Source organism: Adiantum capillus-veneris, chromosome 2, assembly GCF_014529385.1.
Source record: "Adiantum capillus-veneris isolate H3 chromosome 2, ASM1452938v2, whole genome shotgun sequence".
Taxonomy (NCBI): domain Eukaryota; kingdom Viridiplantae; phylum Streptophyta; class Polypodiopsida; order Polypodiales; family Pteridaceae; genus Adiantum; species Adiantum capillus-veneris.
In genome coordinates, this window is record NC_140932.1 from 87,494,885 (window position 1) to 87,512,952 (window position 18,068).

The window sequence follows — 18,068 nt, forward strand, 5'->3', positions numbered from 1 at the left end:
TCCTTTTGCAAGTCAACTCTAGCCAAAGGATTTAATTTTCCTCCTGTAACCCAATCAGTAATATGATATCTAAGTAACTAATGAAATTGTACGTAATCTTAACTGCACCGCGAGCCTCGATATAATCACCACACTTACCGTACCGCTCCCACAAATTTATGGTGCCATTTTTTATGAAAATAATTCTCGTAGAATTTTGTTGAATCTCGCTTCTTCACCATATGTTTTTTTTTCACTTATACGATAAATAAATATTTTTGGGGTTGGATAATGTTAACAAACGCATTGCTTTTTAGGAATGCCAAAAAGCGTGAAAAGCATATTTTTTTTTTGAAATTGAACCATGGTTTCACCTAGCCTACCTAAACTAGGAAACGGACTTGCTTTTCACTAAAAAGTAGAAAAAACACCCAAAAAGAAGATTTTTATGAAATTGAACCCTAACTTCCCTAGACCTCGTAAGTTAAGGATCCGGACCTGCTTTTCACAAAAAAAAAAAGCAAGAAAAAGCAAAAATGTTCAAAATTGAACAAATCAGGTCTCCCCAATCTCGAAAAAATAAAAAGTCTTTCAAAACATATTAAGTGCATAAGTAAAGAGTGAGTTTAGGAAATAAAAAGACAGATGAATGTGGAAAGTCAAAAGACATATGAAGGTGGAAAGTCAAAAGGCACATGAACGTGGAAAGTCAAAAGACCTTTTGTGTCCATATAAAGAGGTGGTTGACTTCACATTGTATATTTGTGTTTTGCTTCTAATTTTCACAAAAAAAGCAAGAAAAAGCAAAAATGTTCAAAATTGAACAAATTAGGTCTCCCCAATCTCCGAAAAATAAAAAGTCTTTCAAAACATATTAAGTGCATAAGTAAAGAGGTGAGTTTAGGAAATAAAAAGACAATGAATGTGGAAAGTCAAAAGACATATGAAGATAGAAAGTCAAAAGACACATGATTGTGGAAAGTCAAAAGACCTTTTGTGTCCATATAAAGAGGTGGTGGACTTCACATTGTATATTTGTGTTTTGCTTCTAATTTTCACAAAAAAAGCAAGAAAAAGCAAAAATGTTCAAAATTGAACAAATTAGGTCTCCCCAATCTCCGAAAAATAAAAAGTCTTTCAAAACATATTAAGTGCATAAGTAAAGAGGTGAGTTTAGGAAATAAAAAGACAATGAATGTGGAAAGTCAAAAGACATATGAAGATAGAAAGTCAAAAGACACATGATTGTGGAAAGTCAAAAGACCTTTTGTGTCCATATAAAGAGGTGGTGGACTTCACATTGTATATTTGTGTTTTGCTTCTACTTTATATTTCGTTCATTGTTTTCTTCTCTTTAAACTATCCTTGCAATCTCTCTCTCTCTCTCTCTCTCTCTCTCTCTCTCTCTCTCTCTCAATGTTGTATTCATCATTCTCACGTCCTGCTAATATTGTTGCAAATCTACATAACACATTGTTTTTATTGTTATTGAGGGAATCTTTGAATTAGGAATACCTTTTAATTTTTTTGAAACCATTAAGAATACCTTTTAATTTTTTAGTAGCCAAGAAACAATAAAGGAGCACCTCCCTAGAGCGAGCGAAATGAGCTTCTCTATAGCCAATTTGGTGAAGGTCATCTATTTGCTCGTGTGTGTGTGTGTGTGTGTGTGTGAAGGTGATACTTCCCGTGCCCTCTCCTCTCCTCGACCAAGCTTCTTGGCCACCCAAGTTTCCTCATGGTCATGCCTCAAATGGATGCATTATTGCATGCAAGCCCAAACAAGCCACACCAACTTAATTAAGCAAGAATTAAGTTGTATATTGTGATTTAATTTCATTGCAAGTCCAAATCGACACGCATGAATGAGAATTAAGCATAACTATGCAACAATCAAGCATAAATTGATAAGAAAACTCAATTTTTTCCTCAAAATTTAGTGCCAATCAATCATTGCTATCATATATGCCAAGAAAAATGACACTCCAATCATTGACTTGTAGGCACATGATCAAACTCCATGCCTCCTCTTCCCTTTGCATGCTTCATGTATCTTTCTAGGCCGCTCTTCCATCCCCTCCTTCCTCAAGGTGCAAGAGAGAGAGATACCTAAGGTTTGATATTAGTGAAATGGCACAGATACTACTACATGCCCTTCTACACCCAACCTCTCTCCTTTTATAGTCTCTTAGGCTTTATTTTAAGAGACCCTTGAACCTGCATGCATAGCTTAGGGCTATGCCCCCTTGGTCCTACTCTTGCTGTGACAATCGACGTGATTTGTGTGTAGATTGTCTCTAGGGGTAGGTTCCCACCAACTATAGGGTGGATGCCCCTTTATGGTTTCATTTATATGTTCTTCAAATGCCATGGTGAAGGTGACAATATGAGTCTTTGAAGGTCACAAAGGTCATACAAACTACACATCAAAGGTGATGTGAGGCTTTAGGGTTTCCATCCCAAAACTACATGCCTCTTTCTTCAAGCATATGTGCTTGGCTCCACAACCTCTATGATTGGGCTTAGAATCAGATGCTTGGGTGTATCTGTCAGGGAATGTGCTCCCTTTTCTCTTATTTTATTGAGGCATAGGTTTTGAGTTATTTACATGTCCTCCCATTCCTCTTGCTTGAGCAACATCGCATATTTTCATGCTTGCACATCCCCTTTGTGTATAGGTCTATATTTGTCTGTTATTATCTGTATGTGTTGATTTGTGTATTTGTCTATAACAAGAAGACTAAGAAGTGATACGGACATTGAAAGAGCAAAACAAAGTGCTACATTGTCAACCCCACAAACCCAATGTGTTAGACAAGAGGAAAGGGATTGAACTTTCATTCTAGTTATCCAAGATGATTTAATGCTCCACATGTGATTTCACTTCTCAAGGAATTGGGCATGGGCTGGTCCTTCTGATCCTTGGGTTTCTTGCATGCAGCCTACCAAAAAAAACCAAGAAATATAAAAACAAAGTCTCAAAAATATGCCGATGATATCAAACCTCACTAGCCTTGCCAGTAATATTCACATGCAATTTTGGAACAATGTCATCTACAACCTATGAACTTGGCTAAGGGGCATCGTTGGATTTTCCTTGGACACCCTACACCCGAGACAAAGAACTTGCTTAAAAAATTGGGCCCAATAATATAAACCAAGGTAAGCAGATAGGACTCCACCTGCCCCATGCTTGTCATTTTGGGCCTTTCTACTTTTTTCACTTGACACTGTGTCATAATAATCAATATCTAATTCTCCTAAATGATTTTCTCATATTAAACTGATCATTTAATGTGGGGAAGTGCTAGGGGAGAAAAAGCTAGAATATTGGTTAAGCTAGCAGACCGGCCACAGTAGGGATCCAAAGGAGGGAAAATAGGGATCCAAAGGGGGGGGCATCTGCAAAAGAGCCATGTGCAACAATGGGCTAAAAAGACCCTAAGGTTCAGCCCATTAAGACTTCCAAAATGCTAAGGTTCCAAAATTCAAAGGTTGTGTCCGAAGGTCAACCCTAGGGGAAATTGGATGCTTTGTGTGTAACTAAAAAGTCTTTGCATATCCCTACTTGGGAGGGGGCGAGCCCTTCTTCTAGGGGATGAGAGAGAAAGTCACACACACACACACAGAGGCTTCCTTTACACAAAGGAAATTAGGGACACATGTCAGCTCCCTAGCCCAGATGCCCACAAGGTGTGCCCAATTCCTATTGGATGGCCTTGGAGGTGGACCAATGAGAATTAGGCTAGAGTAAATCTAGTTTAATTAATTTAAAAACAGTTAATAAAAGAACCAATGAGAATTAAGTCTCCTAGAAGACTATTGGACAGTCTCCCAAGGGGTCCAATGAGCATTCAGGAGCCCCATGGCTTGCCTGATTCCTATTGGCCAGGAGGCAAAGGGGTCCAATGAGAGTTTAGTTTAATTATTAAATTACCTAAAGCTCTCACAAAAGGGGAAAGGGGGACACATGTCAGAAGGCTATCACTTATGCTGCTTAATAGCCATTGGCTTGACTTGGGGAGGTCCAATGAGGAGCCTGCAAGAGCAATTAGCAAGAGGGCTCGCCCAAGAGAGAGAGGGGGGCTGATTTTTGCAAGGCATTATCACACGCACACTCACAAAATCTCATGTGTGAAGAAAGAGAAGACTATCTCTTCCCACGCTTTAATGGAGAACTCATCACCTACTCCAAGCTTGTGAGATAGAAGCCTACATCGACATACTCTTGGCATGTGGATGCAAATCCAACCAAGAGCCAAGCTTCAATGCATGCTCATCTCCTCTACCAAGCTAATTACTAAGCTAATCTATGCTAGTATGAGTGATTATGTGAGGAGATGTACATCTTTCTCGTAAGATACTCCTTCTTCCTCTCAATCTACTCTCATACCCTGCTGGCTCTCACCATCTTCGAAGGTGTGTGAGGTCTTGAGTCTGAGAACGGGGATAATTAAAGTTGTGTTTGCTAAGTTTTTTGCTTGGTGCATGAAGCTTTCATCTTCATTGCACTAGCTAGTCTTGAAGGAAGACAAAGAATTGTATTGTACAATGTCTCTCTTGATGGGAGAAACCATAATACAAAGCCTTTTGGAGGGGGGACCGGCTCCATGAAAATCCGATCCTCAACTGTTGTCAATAGCTTAATTTCTCTCTCTTTTGAAAGTATTGTTGATGCTATCTAACTAGGTGTTATGCTTTTTGTTGCTCTCTCCACCCAAGCACTCTTGTAATTCTCATTAGGAATCTATTCTAATGAAATGCCCACTATGTTCATGTTAATTTCCGCTACACACAAGTTATTAGGCCATTAAATGTTACATTGGTATGAGAGCACAAGGTTTCTCTTTTCTTGCTCAAGAAGGGAGGTCCTCAAGCTAGCTATAAATGGTTGGTATTATTAATTGCCTGTGAGTAAGTAGAATAGGGATTTTTCAGCCTTGCAGTGCGCCTGCCTTCGTGCAGTTAACGGGGCATCACCATCGAGAGCTATGGTCTTAATAGTGGAGTCCTATGGGGCTTGCCTATGGCTTAACCACTATTGAGCTATTAGAAGCTTGACAAGAGCCGGTGCTATTTTGGTGTTGAAAGACCCTCTCTTCTATTCCTTGCAATTAATGATATTCGAGCTGCGGGTATAGCAGCTTGAGTGCTTTTTCTAAAGGGGTAAAGAGGAGTAGCAACTAGGGCTTGAAGTGCCAAAGTACACCTAAAAGTTGTTAGAATGGCTGACAATAGTAAAGAGAGTGAAATTAATGTTGATAACTTTGATTTTGCTCATGAGCAAGCTACTAATAATGCTTCAATGCTTGTTAACTATCTTGTTTCTAGGCTTCAACAAGCCATGGGCAATCCATGTTCACGGATTCTCCAAGCTCATCACCATGATGAGAGAACACCTAGGAAGCCTCCTTGTGAGACTACCAAAAGAGGTCTCTCTCCGATTCGGGAAGAAGAAGAGAATCCGTACGAAGGGCTCAAGAATTTACTTCTTGATGATGCATCTCCTTCTCAAAGGAGAACTCAAGAGCCTCCACCGAAGGAACGAGAAAGAAGTGAGTCTCCCACCACCTCGACGGGGATGGCTCCATGAAGACGGCGGGCTAAACGCTCTCCATCACCACCAAAGCGGAGAATACCATCACACTCTTCTCCACGCCATAATTCAAAGAGGGATGATAAAAATGAAGAGAAGAAAAAGGCGAGAAAGAGGACACCCTCTTCCTCTTATGAAAGTGATGGTGAAGACAACGAAGATCAAGACAAGAAAAAGGCGAGAAAGAGGTCACCCTCTTCTCCACCTTCTTCAAATTCTTCACCTTCTGAATAAAGTGATGGTGCAACCTTTGAACCATCAAAAAGAAGAGGCCATAGGAAATCCTATGCCGCATGGAAGAGGTCATCCAAGCTAAAGAAGTTCAAGGAGGGAGGGAAGAGCATCTCTTTCCTTACCTATGATGGTACCATTGGTGCTACGGACAAAGTCTTGGCCTTTATCCAACAGTTCGATGCGGCGTTTGGAGATGAGGGCTTCACGGAGTCCTCTAAGCTACGCCATGTAGCTATGCACTTTCAAAAGTCCGCCAGGCAATGGTGGTCTAGCCTACGAGCCAACAATGAAGCTCCATGAACATGGAAAGCTTTGAGAGCTTCCATTATGAAGCAGTTTTTGGCCACCGATGCCAAAGACAAAGTACTCACCGAATGGCAAGCTTGAATCTCTCTCCCAATGAATCCATCCACAAATATGTAGACAAGTTTTGGGACCTACAACTCAAAGCCACTGTCTTTCAAAAGTTGGATTTTGGAGAACAAAAGCAACAATTTTGTGCGGGCTTAACCGAAGAAATGGCGGAGTATGTCAACTCCCAAAGACCACGTACCATATCGGCGGTAATACACCATACTATGGTGGCCTCTCGAATCAATTTCCAAACGGGGGCTAAAAGAAATAATAAGCCCCCGGAAAACAAGGGTTCCAATGAGCCTAAGGGGAAGGACAATGTCCAAAAGTCTCCTAAGGGCAACTCCAACAAAGCTAAAGAGAAGGGAGTTTACAAAGGTAAGAACAAACTCTCTCCTGAAGAGCTTGAGCGTTATCGCAAGGATAACCGGTGTTTCAAGTGCGGCGAACAAGGGCATGCGTACCGCGCTTGTCCCCAAAAGAACAACCGCCAAGATCCTCCTAGAGCTTCCTTGGTTGAAATCCAAGAGGAGGAGACTCACCAAACTCACCACAAAGGATCTCCTCTATGCCATGCTTGGGGAAAGGTAAGAGAACATGATGCTTTTATTCTCTTTGACCCTGGTTCTACTCACAATTTTATATCTATAGAGTTGGCCACCAAGCTAGGCATACAATCTTACGAGATGGGAGATGTCCTACCCGCAGACAGTGCCTTCAAGGGGCAAGAAGCTTCAGTCACTCCCTTAATCGGGAAATTGAGGCTTCATGTCCAAGGCTATGTGGACAAAGAGGAATTCTTTATCTCTCCTCTCAAGCATGAGGATGTAATCCTAGGGGCACCATGGTTTGACCGCCTGGCTGTCGATGTTAAATTTCCTGAAAGGAAAATCTCCTTTAAGTTCAGGGAAAAAGACATGTATATATATGCTAAGGAAATGGGTAACACTATCCCCATTGTACATACACCAGCTTTCAACAAGTCAATAAAGAGCTCTATTTCCATGTACATGATTTTTGTTAAAGATTTTCAAAATGAACCTAATGCTTTAGCAAAAGAAAATAAAAGCAACCAAAAGGAATTAGAGTTATCCAATTTTCTCAAGGGGTTTCAAGATGTTTTTATTGATGACATCCCTTGTGAGCTACCTCCTAAACGAGGTAATGATGACCATGCAATTGAACTTCTTCGAGGAAGTTCACCGCCTAACAAACCTCCTTATAGAGTTTCTCAAGCTCAACAAGAGGAGATTATGCGGCAAGTGCATGAGCTAGTTGAGAAGGGCATGGTTAGGCCTAGCTCATCTCCATTTTGCTCACCGGTGCTATTAGTGCAAAAAAAAGACGGCACATATCGTATGTGTGTTAACTATAGAGCACTAAATAGGATCACTATCAAAAATAGGTTTCCTGTTCCACGGGTAGAAGACCTATTTGATAAGCTACAAGGATCAACCTACTTCAGTAGGATTGACCTAAAAAGTGGCTATCATCAAATAAGGATAGTTGATCAAGACATTGTAAAGACCGCATTTCGCACCACACTTGGTCTTTACGAATACATTGTCATGCCTTTTGGCTTGACCAATGCACCAGCCACATTCAACCGCTTGATGGAGAAGCTGTTCAGGCCTCATCGAACCTTCACTAGAGTGTTCTTTGATGATATTATCATCTACTCTAATTCATTAGACGAACACAAGCAACACCTCCAGGTAATATTTCAAGTTTTAAGAGAGAATAAACTTTATGTTAATCGAAAGAAAAGTGAATTTTTCTTGCAAGAGATTCAGTATTTAGGTCACATTATCTCTCAAGATGGCATCCAAATGGATCCATCAAAGTTAGAGGTAATAAAAGGATGGCCTAAACCAAGGAATCTTCATGAACTAAGAAGCTTTATAGGTATGTGTGCATACTATAGACGCTTCATAGAAAAGTTCTCACAAATTGCGGGACCATTACATGACCTAACAAAGAAAAGCGTTAGGTATACATGGTCTGCTAAGGAGAAAAATGCTTTCGAAAAGCTTAAAGAAAAGCTTATCTCTCAACCTGTGCTTACACTACTGGATCTCTCAAAACCATTTGAGGTCCAATGTGATGCTTGTGGTGATTGCCTTGGAGCTGTTTTGCTCCAAGAAGGGCACGCCATAGGCTATGAGAGTCGAAGGCTCGACCCTGTTGAGCAAGCTCTGGGCATATATGAAAAGGAACTCCTTGCAGTTCTACATGCCTTAGACTCATGGAAGCACTATTTATTGGGGACTCCTTTCATTCTGCGAACGGATCACCAAAGTCTTAAGTACTTCATGACGCACACCAAGCTCTCCGACAAACAAATGAGGTGGGCAAATTTCCTTTCGCAATTTCATTTTCATATTGCTCACATTGCTGGCAAGCATAATCAAGTAGCTGATGCACTCTCAAGACGGCCGAGAGTGAATGCGGTTTCCATAGCAACTCACAATGATCTATCTTCAATGATAGATGAGTACGCTATTGATCCCGACTTTAGAGATGTGATTTCAGCCCTTTCATTAGGGAAGAAAGAAGAACCATTTACTTTACAAGATGGTTATCTTCTCTATGGTAATAGACTATGTGTTACTAACTCACTACGTGAGAAAGTAATGTATGAATCTCATGCTCCACCTTATGCGGGGCATAGAGGGATTCAGTCTACCTTAAAGGGAATTGAAACATATTTCTATTGTCCTACCATGAAAGTGAACATACAAGAGTATGTTTCTAAATGTGTGGTATGCCAAAAGACAAAATTTGATAGAGGGAAGCAACTTGGATTGCTTCAACCCTTGCCAATCCCTAATTCACCATGGGAGAGCATATCCATGGATTTTATCTTTGGATTACCCTATCCATGGGAATACGGGAATATGGACGATAGTAGACAGGTTCAATAAACAAGCTCATTTTATACCTGTCAAAAAGACTATCAAAGCCCATCAAATGGCAACCCTCTTCATTTCACAAATTTTCAAGTACCATGGCTTGCCAATGTCCATAGTGTCGGATAGAGATCCTAGAATGACCAGTAATTTTTGGAAGGGTCTCTTTGAGAATTTAGGGACAAGGCTAAACTTCTCTTCAGCCTATCATCCACAAACAGATGGCCAAAGTGAAATAGCTAACCTAACCATTCTCGATCTACTAAAAGCCTATGTAATGGAAGTAGATCAAAGATCCCAATGGGAGAAGTACTTACCCTTAGTGGAGTATACTTACAATAACACTGTACATACTTCCACGGGAAAAGCACCTTTCGAGGTAATTGAGGGAAGATCAAAAAGTCCCTTGCTACTTAAGGTACATGGGAAGATATTTGCTGCAGATGAGTATAGCCGAGACCTACAAGAATCTTTTCAAAAGATTAAGGATCCTATCTCTATCTCACAGCAAAGGCAAAAGGCTGCTGCTGACAAGCACAGAAGAGCCCAAGCCTTTAAAGAAAACTATTGGGTCTTGTTAAAGTTTCCCAAGGCTCGATTAAGGCACACGACGGGCAAGAATCCTACGGGCCACCAAAAGTACTACGCTAAACTAGCAAAAAGGTACTATGGTCCCTTCCAGATTCTTAGGCCAATCAATGAGATGGCCTATCAACTCAAGTTTCCCAATCATTGGCTCATACACAATGCTTTCCATGTGAGCCTATTAAAGCCTTACAAAGGAGATCCACCTCAAGAACCAACTATTGAAGACCCACCGGAGATCGAGGACCAAGAGGAGGTGCTGCAGCCCGAGTCCATTCTCCGACATGAAGACAAGGTACTAAGAGGCAGTAAGACTATCCGACGATATCTTATTAAGTTTAAGAATTATCCTTTTGAAGATGCTAGATGGATGCAAGGCATACAATTAAAGGATAACCAAAACCTTGTCAATGCTTACAATGCTTCCCAAGAGTAAGAAAATGTACAAAATGTTAAAAATGAACAAAGTTTTTGTCTTATAAGACTCTCTTTTTCTTTATTGTGCACAAAAATGAAGTAGTATGCATGCTTAGATCAAGTTTGTGGAGACGACGTCTCCCAAACACCAAGTAGAGCTTGTCACTCTACTATGGAAGACTGATAGGACTAATGTGCAGACATGCTTGCGGCAGCCTCAGGCTCTCAAGCGCCAAATGGACTAGTCATCCATTGTGGAATGAGGTTGTAGGGTAACATAGGGATCCTCCACCCGCTAAGAAAAGGATTCATGAATATGCTTTATCTTCTCTACACCATAGTCGAGGACGACTATGATTTCAAGAGAATAGGAAATGTCATAATAATCAATATCTAATTCTCCTAAATGATTTTCTCATATTAAACTGATCATTTAATGTGGGGAAGTGCCAGGGGAGAAAAAGCTAGAATATTGGTTAAGCTAGCAGACCGGCCACAGTAGGGATCCAAAGGAGGGAAAATAGGGATCCAAAGGGGGGGGCATCTGCAAAAGAGCCATGTGCAACAATGGGCTAAAAAGACCCTAAGGTTCAGCCCATTAAGACTTCCAAAATGCTAAGGTTCCAAAATTCAAAGGTTGTGTCCGAAGGTCAACCCTAGGGGAAATTGGATGCTTTGTGTGTAACTAAAAAGTCTTTGCATATCCCTACTTGGGAGGGGGCGAGCCCTTCTTCTAGGGGATGAGAGAGAAAGTCACACACACACACACAGAGGCTCCCTTTACACAAAGGGAATTAGGGACACATGTCAGCTCCCTAGCCCAGATGCCCACAAGGTGTGCCCAATTCCTATTGGATGGCCTTGGAGGTGGACCAATGAGAATTATGTTGAGATGTCGAGCTCTACACCTTGAGCTGGCATCCACTACGGGGCTTGGCCGCTTACGGCATTTACTCACTGGCGCGTTAGGTGACCGACACGGAGGATCTCTGCCAGTGATTCTACAACTGGACTACACTTATAGTGCCAGCCTAGTACACTTCTAGCGAGTTCACACTTAGTGACCGCATGTACATATGTGCTACTTTTCAGCTTTAGCACTTAGTCATTTTGTACTCTCTTTTCTATGAAGAAGAAGAAGAAGCTTTCCATCTCTGTGTGCTTTGTGCTTGTCTTGTGTAGCTCTCTTGCATCCTCATTCTTTACATGGTATCAGAGCTTGGTGCATGCAAGAGAGGCTAAGAGAGCAAGAGCATCACAATCCCTTCGTTCGCAATCCAAAGTGCAGTATACAGAGATTTATTGTACAAGTACAGTGGTTGTATGTACGCTTGATTGTGGACACTGGTTGAGTGTATAAAGCGTTACAGGTACCACAATAGCAGGTTCAGCAGATTTGCAGGTTTTTGCAGATTGCATCTATTTTGTCTTAGTGCTTCAAGATGTCTGACGGTTTCAATCAGATTGTTACTGAGAAGCTTGAGAAAAATAACTACCCTGCATGGAAGTTCATAATAACAAATTTCCTAAAAGGAAAAGGTTATTGGGACTATGTAGAAGGAGACAATGAAAAGGAACCAGAGATTCCCGAGGCAAATGCTCCAGCAGAACAAAGGAAAGCTTTGAGGGACTGGTAACAAGGCTAGAGCAAAGTGATGTATTGGCTTTCTATGAGCATCACAGATGGCATGATGGGCTATCTACAGGATGCTGAAACCCCCGCCATTGCATGGAGAAACTTAAGCAGAGTGTTCGAGGTGAACACCAAGGCCGGGAAGCTTCAACTAAAGTCGGAGCTAAATCAGGTTAAGAGGAACAACCTCTCAATCAATGATTATGCCTTGAAGATCAAGAGTATCATTGAGGCTCTTGGATCTATTAAAGTCTCAGTGGAAGATGATGACATTGTCCGTGCATGCTTGGATGGTCTAGGAGATGAGTATGTACATTTTAGGTCTTCCATGAATACAAGAGACGACATCCCCGTGTTCCAAGATTTGATCTCTATGCTTATTCTTGAGGAGAAGAACCTGACACATCTTCTTCTCATGGCAGAAATAATTCTGAACAGGCCTTCTATTCTAACTCCAACAGAGGTAGAGGTAGAGGTAGAGGTCGTGGTCGAGGCCCAAGGGGTTGCAGGGGCCAATTTCTGGAAGGTCAATCAAATCAAAACAATACAGGTGGCAGGGGAAACCAGTCTCAAGGCAGGGGGAGTCAAAGAGGTCGTGGTGCAGGATCAAGCAGGCAGCAACATACTCCAAATAGCAGAGAATGTTCGACTTGTGGTGAAAGAGGTCACATGTCACGTGACTGCCCAAAGGGAAAAGCAAGTGGAAAGAGAGAACAGGGCAACTATGCATCTACTAGCAGAGATGCAGATGACAGCAAAAACGAGCGCATGTTTGTTATGCAGCATGTAATGAATACAATGACTGTAGAGAATTCCACCCAAGATGATGTTTGGTATGTGGATTCAGGTGCCTCTAATCACATGACGTCTCGTGGAGAGTGGTTTAGAGATATGCGCAAACCAGATGTGTCATGCTATGGTGCAGACAGGAGATGACACAGCTCACCCCATTGCTCATGTAGGGGACATACCTCTAAATACGAAGAGTGGGAAATCAAAGTACTTAGCAGATGTACTTCATGTCCCAAACATTACAAAGAATCTTGTTTCTGTTGGAGAAATGGTTGAGCAGGGTTTGCAGGTTCGCTTCAATCCAAATGGCTATTATGTAGAATATTTCCAGAATGGCTGTAAGCTGATCACAGAGGGCAAATGTGTGGGCAGAATGTTTACGCTGAATGTAGACATGCCTGAGGTAAAAGCTGCATTATTTGCACAGGGCACAGGTGTTGTGGCTGATGTTGACATTTGGCACAAACGCATTGGCCATGTCAATGAGCAGAGATTGCGCAGCATGCAATCAAAATAGATTGTAAAAGGTTTGCCCAAATTCAAGGTGGATGGTATGGATAAAGTGTGTGCAGCATGCCAGTTTGGAAAACAGTCAAAGGGCTCATTTCCACATGAGCGCAATGTATGTAAAAAGCCACTTGAGGTGGTGCACACAAATGTTTGGGGTCCAACCGATACTGCAAGTATACATGGTTGCAGGTATTATCTCTCTTTCATTGATGACCATACAAGGAAAGTATGGGTCTACTTCATGCGTAACAAAAGTGAAGTGTTTGGTCACTTTCAAGACTTCAAAGTCATGATTGAGAAGGTGACAGATATGCAAATCAAGACATTGAGGTCAGATGGAGGGGGAGAGTACTTCTCCAATGATTTTTCAGATTTTTTGCGAATACATGGTATACGCAGGCAGTTTACATGCAGATATACTCGACAACAGAATGGGGTCATAGAAAGGAAAAACAGGCACATTGCAGAGGTTGCACGTGCATTGATGAATGAGAAGAACATGCCTCATCGTTTCTGGGCTGAAGCCGTAAATACAGCTGTGTACATTATGAACAGGACACCTACAGCTGCGGTGCATGATGTAACACCTGAGGAAAAGTTTACAGGTACAAAGCCTGATTTGGCACACTTGAAAGTGTTTGGCTGCATAGCTTACGTGCATGTACCAGATGACTTGTGTAGGAAATTGGATCCTAAAGCAGAGAAATGTATTCTTGTGGGATATTCCCTTGAACAAAAGGGGTACAGGTGCTACAATCCTACTACACGAGAATTACGAGTGAGCAGAGATGTAGTCTTTGATGAGATGAGCAGCTGGTACAGTAATGCACATGGCACTATTGGGACTGATGTAAAAGATTATGTGGTTGTACAAAATGTGAGGCCACAGTCACAGGTTTTGAGTGGACCACAAGAGTCCTCTTCTCGTGGCTCTGTTGAGAAACCATGGAATGGTAGACTACGTACGCAGGTTACTCCACCAACAGGTACAGGGAATGTATCACGAAAAGGAAAGGAAAAGGTTGATGAACCTCCCTTTATGGCTGATGCATCATCAGGTTTTTCACATGTAGACATGGATTCAGATGGTTCTGAACAAAGTCTTGATGAGGAATTTGGAATTCCGGCTGTCAGGACACCTGGTGTAAGGAAAGTACAAGAAGATGCTAGAGGGAAAAGGAGTGACCCAGGACCGCGCAGATCTAATAGAGTCAGAAATCCAGTTCAGAAATTGACTTATGATGGGTATCTAGCGCATCACCAAGCCTACATGGCTAAGGTGATACAGGATGTGGAGCCCACATGTTTTGAGGATGCAGTTGGAAATGTGCATTGGGATGATGCAATGAATGAAGAGATGGCTGCATTGGAAGCAAACGACACATGGGAGTTGGTGCCATTTCCAAGTGGCAAGAAAGCTATTGGCTGTAAATGGGTGTATAAAACCAAGCATGAGGCTGATGGTAACATTGAGCGTCACAAGGCAAGGCTGGTCGCAAAGGGTTATGCACAGACGTATGGCATAGACTATGAGGAGACCTTTGCTCCAGTGGCAAAGATGACGACTGTGAGAGCTGTCATAGCAGTGGCTGCATCTAGAGGATGGATTATGCATCAAATGGATGTAAAGAATGCCTTCTTGAATGGTGAGTTTCAAGAGGAAGTGTATATGGATCAGCCACCTGGTTATGTCGATCCAGGTTACCCAGATTATGTATGCAGACTTCTCAAAGCTTTGTATGGTTTGAAGCAGGGCTCTAGAGCATGGTATGACAGGATTGCCAAGTATCTTGTCAGTATTGGTTTTAGGAGAGCTCATGCTGATCATTCACTCTATGTATGTGAGAGTGATGTGGGGATTGTGGTCATTACCATATATGTAGATGACCTTATTATTGTTGGTGACAATGCTATGGAGATTGACCATGTGAAGGGTCTTCTCAAACAGGAGTTTGAAATGAAAGATTTAGGCGAGTTGCGCTACTTTCATGGCATTGAGGTGATCAGGACTCTAGAGGGTGTATGGCTATCACAGAGACAGTATGCTTTTGACATGTTGTCAAAGTATGGTATGGCTGATTGTAAGCCAATTTCTATTCCCTTGGATGTGAATGCAAAGCTGAGTGCAGAGAAGGGTGATGTTGTTGAGGATGTCAAGATGTACACGAAGATTGTGGGTAGTCTAATCTACTTGACTATCACGAGGCCAGACTTAAGCTACACAGTAGGCTTGGAGAGTCACTTAATGCAGCTTCCAAGGAAGCCACATTTGGATGGAGTACGACGCACACTTCGGTATGTGCAAGGGACTCTTGACTACGCATTGTTCTATGCAGCAGATGCACCATTAGCATTGTATGGGTATACAGATGCAGATTGGGCAGGTAGCATTGTTGATAGGAGATCTACGAGTGGCTTCATGTTCTCTTTTGGGAGTGCTGCTGTTACTTGGAGAAGCAAAAAGCAGCCTACGGTTGCTTTATCGAGCACATAGGCCGAGTACAGAGGTGCAGCAGTTGCGGCGTGCGAGGTAGCTTGGCTACGCACATTACTTGAGGACTTGGGAGTGCAGGTGGACCAGCAGATTGTCATTCATTATGACAACCTCAGCAGCATGCAGTTGGCTAGGAACCCAGTGTTCCATGCTAGGACCAAACACATAGAGGTCCATTACCACTACGTTCGAGAGCGAGTGTTGGCGGGCGACATCGACTTAGTCTACGTCAGCCCAGAGGAGCAGATAGCGGATATCTTTACCAAGGCCCTCGGAGCTGAGAAGCTTCGACGTTTCCGGACTATGCTTGGACTCTGCGACATACAGAGCTCGAGGGGGAGTGTTGAGATGTCGAGCTCTACACCTTGAGCTGGCATCCACTACCGGTCTTGGCCGCTTACGGCATTTACTCACTGGCGCATTAGGTGACCGACACGGAGGATCTCTGCTAGTGATTCTACAGCTAGACTACACTTATAGTGCCAGCCTAGTACGCTTCTAGCGAGTTCACACTTAGTGACCGCATGTACATATGTGCTACTTTTCAGCTTTAGCACTTAGTCATTTTGTACTCTCTTTTCTGTGAAGAAGAAGAAGAAGCTTTCCATCTCTGTGTGCTTTATGCTTGTCTTGTGTAGCTCTCTTGCATCCTCATTCTTTACAAATTAGGCTAGAGTAAATCTAGTTTAATTAATTTAAAAACAGTTAATAAAAGAACCAATGAGAATTAAGTCTCCTAGAAGACTATTGGACAGTCTCCCAAGGGGTCCAATGAGCATTCAGAAGCCCCATGGCTTGCCTGATTCCTATTGGCCAGGAGGCAAAGGGGTCCAATGAGAGTTTAGTTTAATTATTAAATTACCTAAAGCTCTCACAAAAGGGGAAAGGGGGACACATGTCAGAAGGCTATCACGCTGCTTAATAGCCATTGGCTTGACTTGGGGAGGTCCAATGAGGAGCTTGCAAGATCAATTAGCAAGAGGGCTCGCCCAAGAGAGAGAGGGGGCTGATTTTTGCAAGGCATTATCACACACACACTCACACAATCTCATGTGTGAAGAAAGAGAAGACTATCTCTTCCCACGCTTTAATGGAGAACTCATCACCTACTCCAAGCTTGTGAGATAGAAGCCTACATCAACATACTCTTGGCATGTGGATGCAAATCCAACCAAGAGCCAAGCTTCAATGCATGCTCATCTTCTCTACCAAGCTAATTACTAAGCTAAGCTATGCTAATATGAGTGATTATGTGAGGAGATGTACATCTTTCTCGTAAGATACTCCTTCTTCCTCTCAATCTACTCTCATACCCTGCTAGCTCTCACCATCTTCGAAGGTGTGTGAGGTCTTGGGTCTGAGAACGGGGATAATTAAAGTTGTGTTTGCTAAGTGTTTTTCTTGGTGCATGAAGCTTTCATCTTCATTGCACTAGCTAGTCTCGAAGGAACACAAAGAATTGTATTGTACAATGTCTCTCTTGATGGGAGAAACCATAATACAAAGCCTTTTGGAGGGGGGACCGGCTCCATGCAAATCCGGTCCTCAACTGTTGTCAATAGCTTAATTTCTCTCTCTTTTGAAGCCGTCGGTGCAGTGTATGATTGGGGCATGGTGAACATTGATGAATTCCTTGGAAGGTCAAGCTTGAGTAATAGGCAGCGATCGTAAACCTCTGGCGGTTTCTTCAAAGTTCTATTGCAGCTTTCGTGTGTTGCTTCAAACTCCTTATGCTCTCTGACCATTCCTGTCTTCGCTATCACCAAACGTAGGTACCACCATTATTTTAAGTCTGCTGCAATGGTTCAACTATAGAAAACGTGCCATCACTTTGGACATGATAGCGTGGTTTCCTGTCTTCATCGAGCATACATATGAGCAAGAAGGTCTTCATGTCTCAAGGCGTATGCATGTTGTGGCACTACCCAATAAACACCATGGTGTCCCCGACTTTGGTGTAAATGAATACATGCATATAATCCATCCCCTTTACCAGAGTGCATGTTTACATGGCGGGGCTAAACTCAGGTCGGTGTGTCATCGAGCACTACAAAGTGTACTCCATAGTGACAAAAATCTTGCCGTGATGATATGAGTCTGGTCAGTGTTGGAAAGCAAGTCTCTGATAGTGAGATCAAGCCACCATGCGATGGTGTGATAGGATTTGCCTGATGGGTGTGAGTGGCCAGCCTGCAATAATTGAAGCCAAGCACGGGTCGAGTGGTTGAGAGCCACCTGCAAGTGTAGGTGATGACTGGTAGGGGATCAGAGAGAAAGGCAGTTGAACTGCAAAGAGAAACAGTGTGTGTGGTTGTTGAGTGTGCTAATTTGGCGGCGCCAATTTCGCATGGCTGTTTTAGAGAGGTTGGGTTTGTTGGACCATGAGTTGAGAGTCGGTGCTGATCACAGAGAGTGGATTGGAGTTGGTTGAGGAGGAGTGTGGTTGTTTTTTAGAAAGAGAGAGACTTAAGTCGAAAAGCATGCAGAGAGCTTGAGCCGTAAGGCAGTGCCAGTTGCCTTGCTAGGCAGCCATGGTTGTGTAGGTAGAAAATAAAAATCAAAATT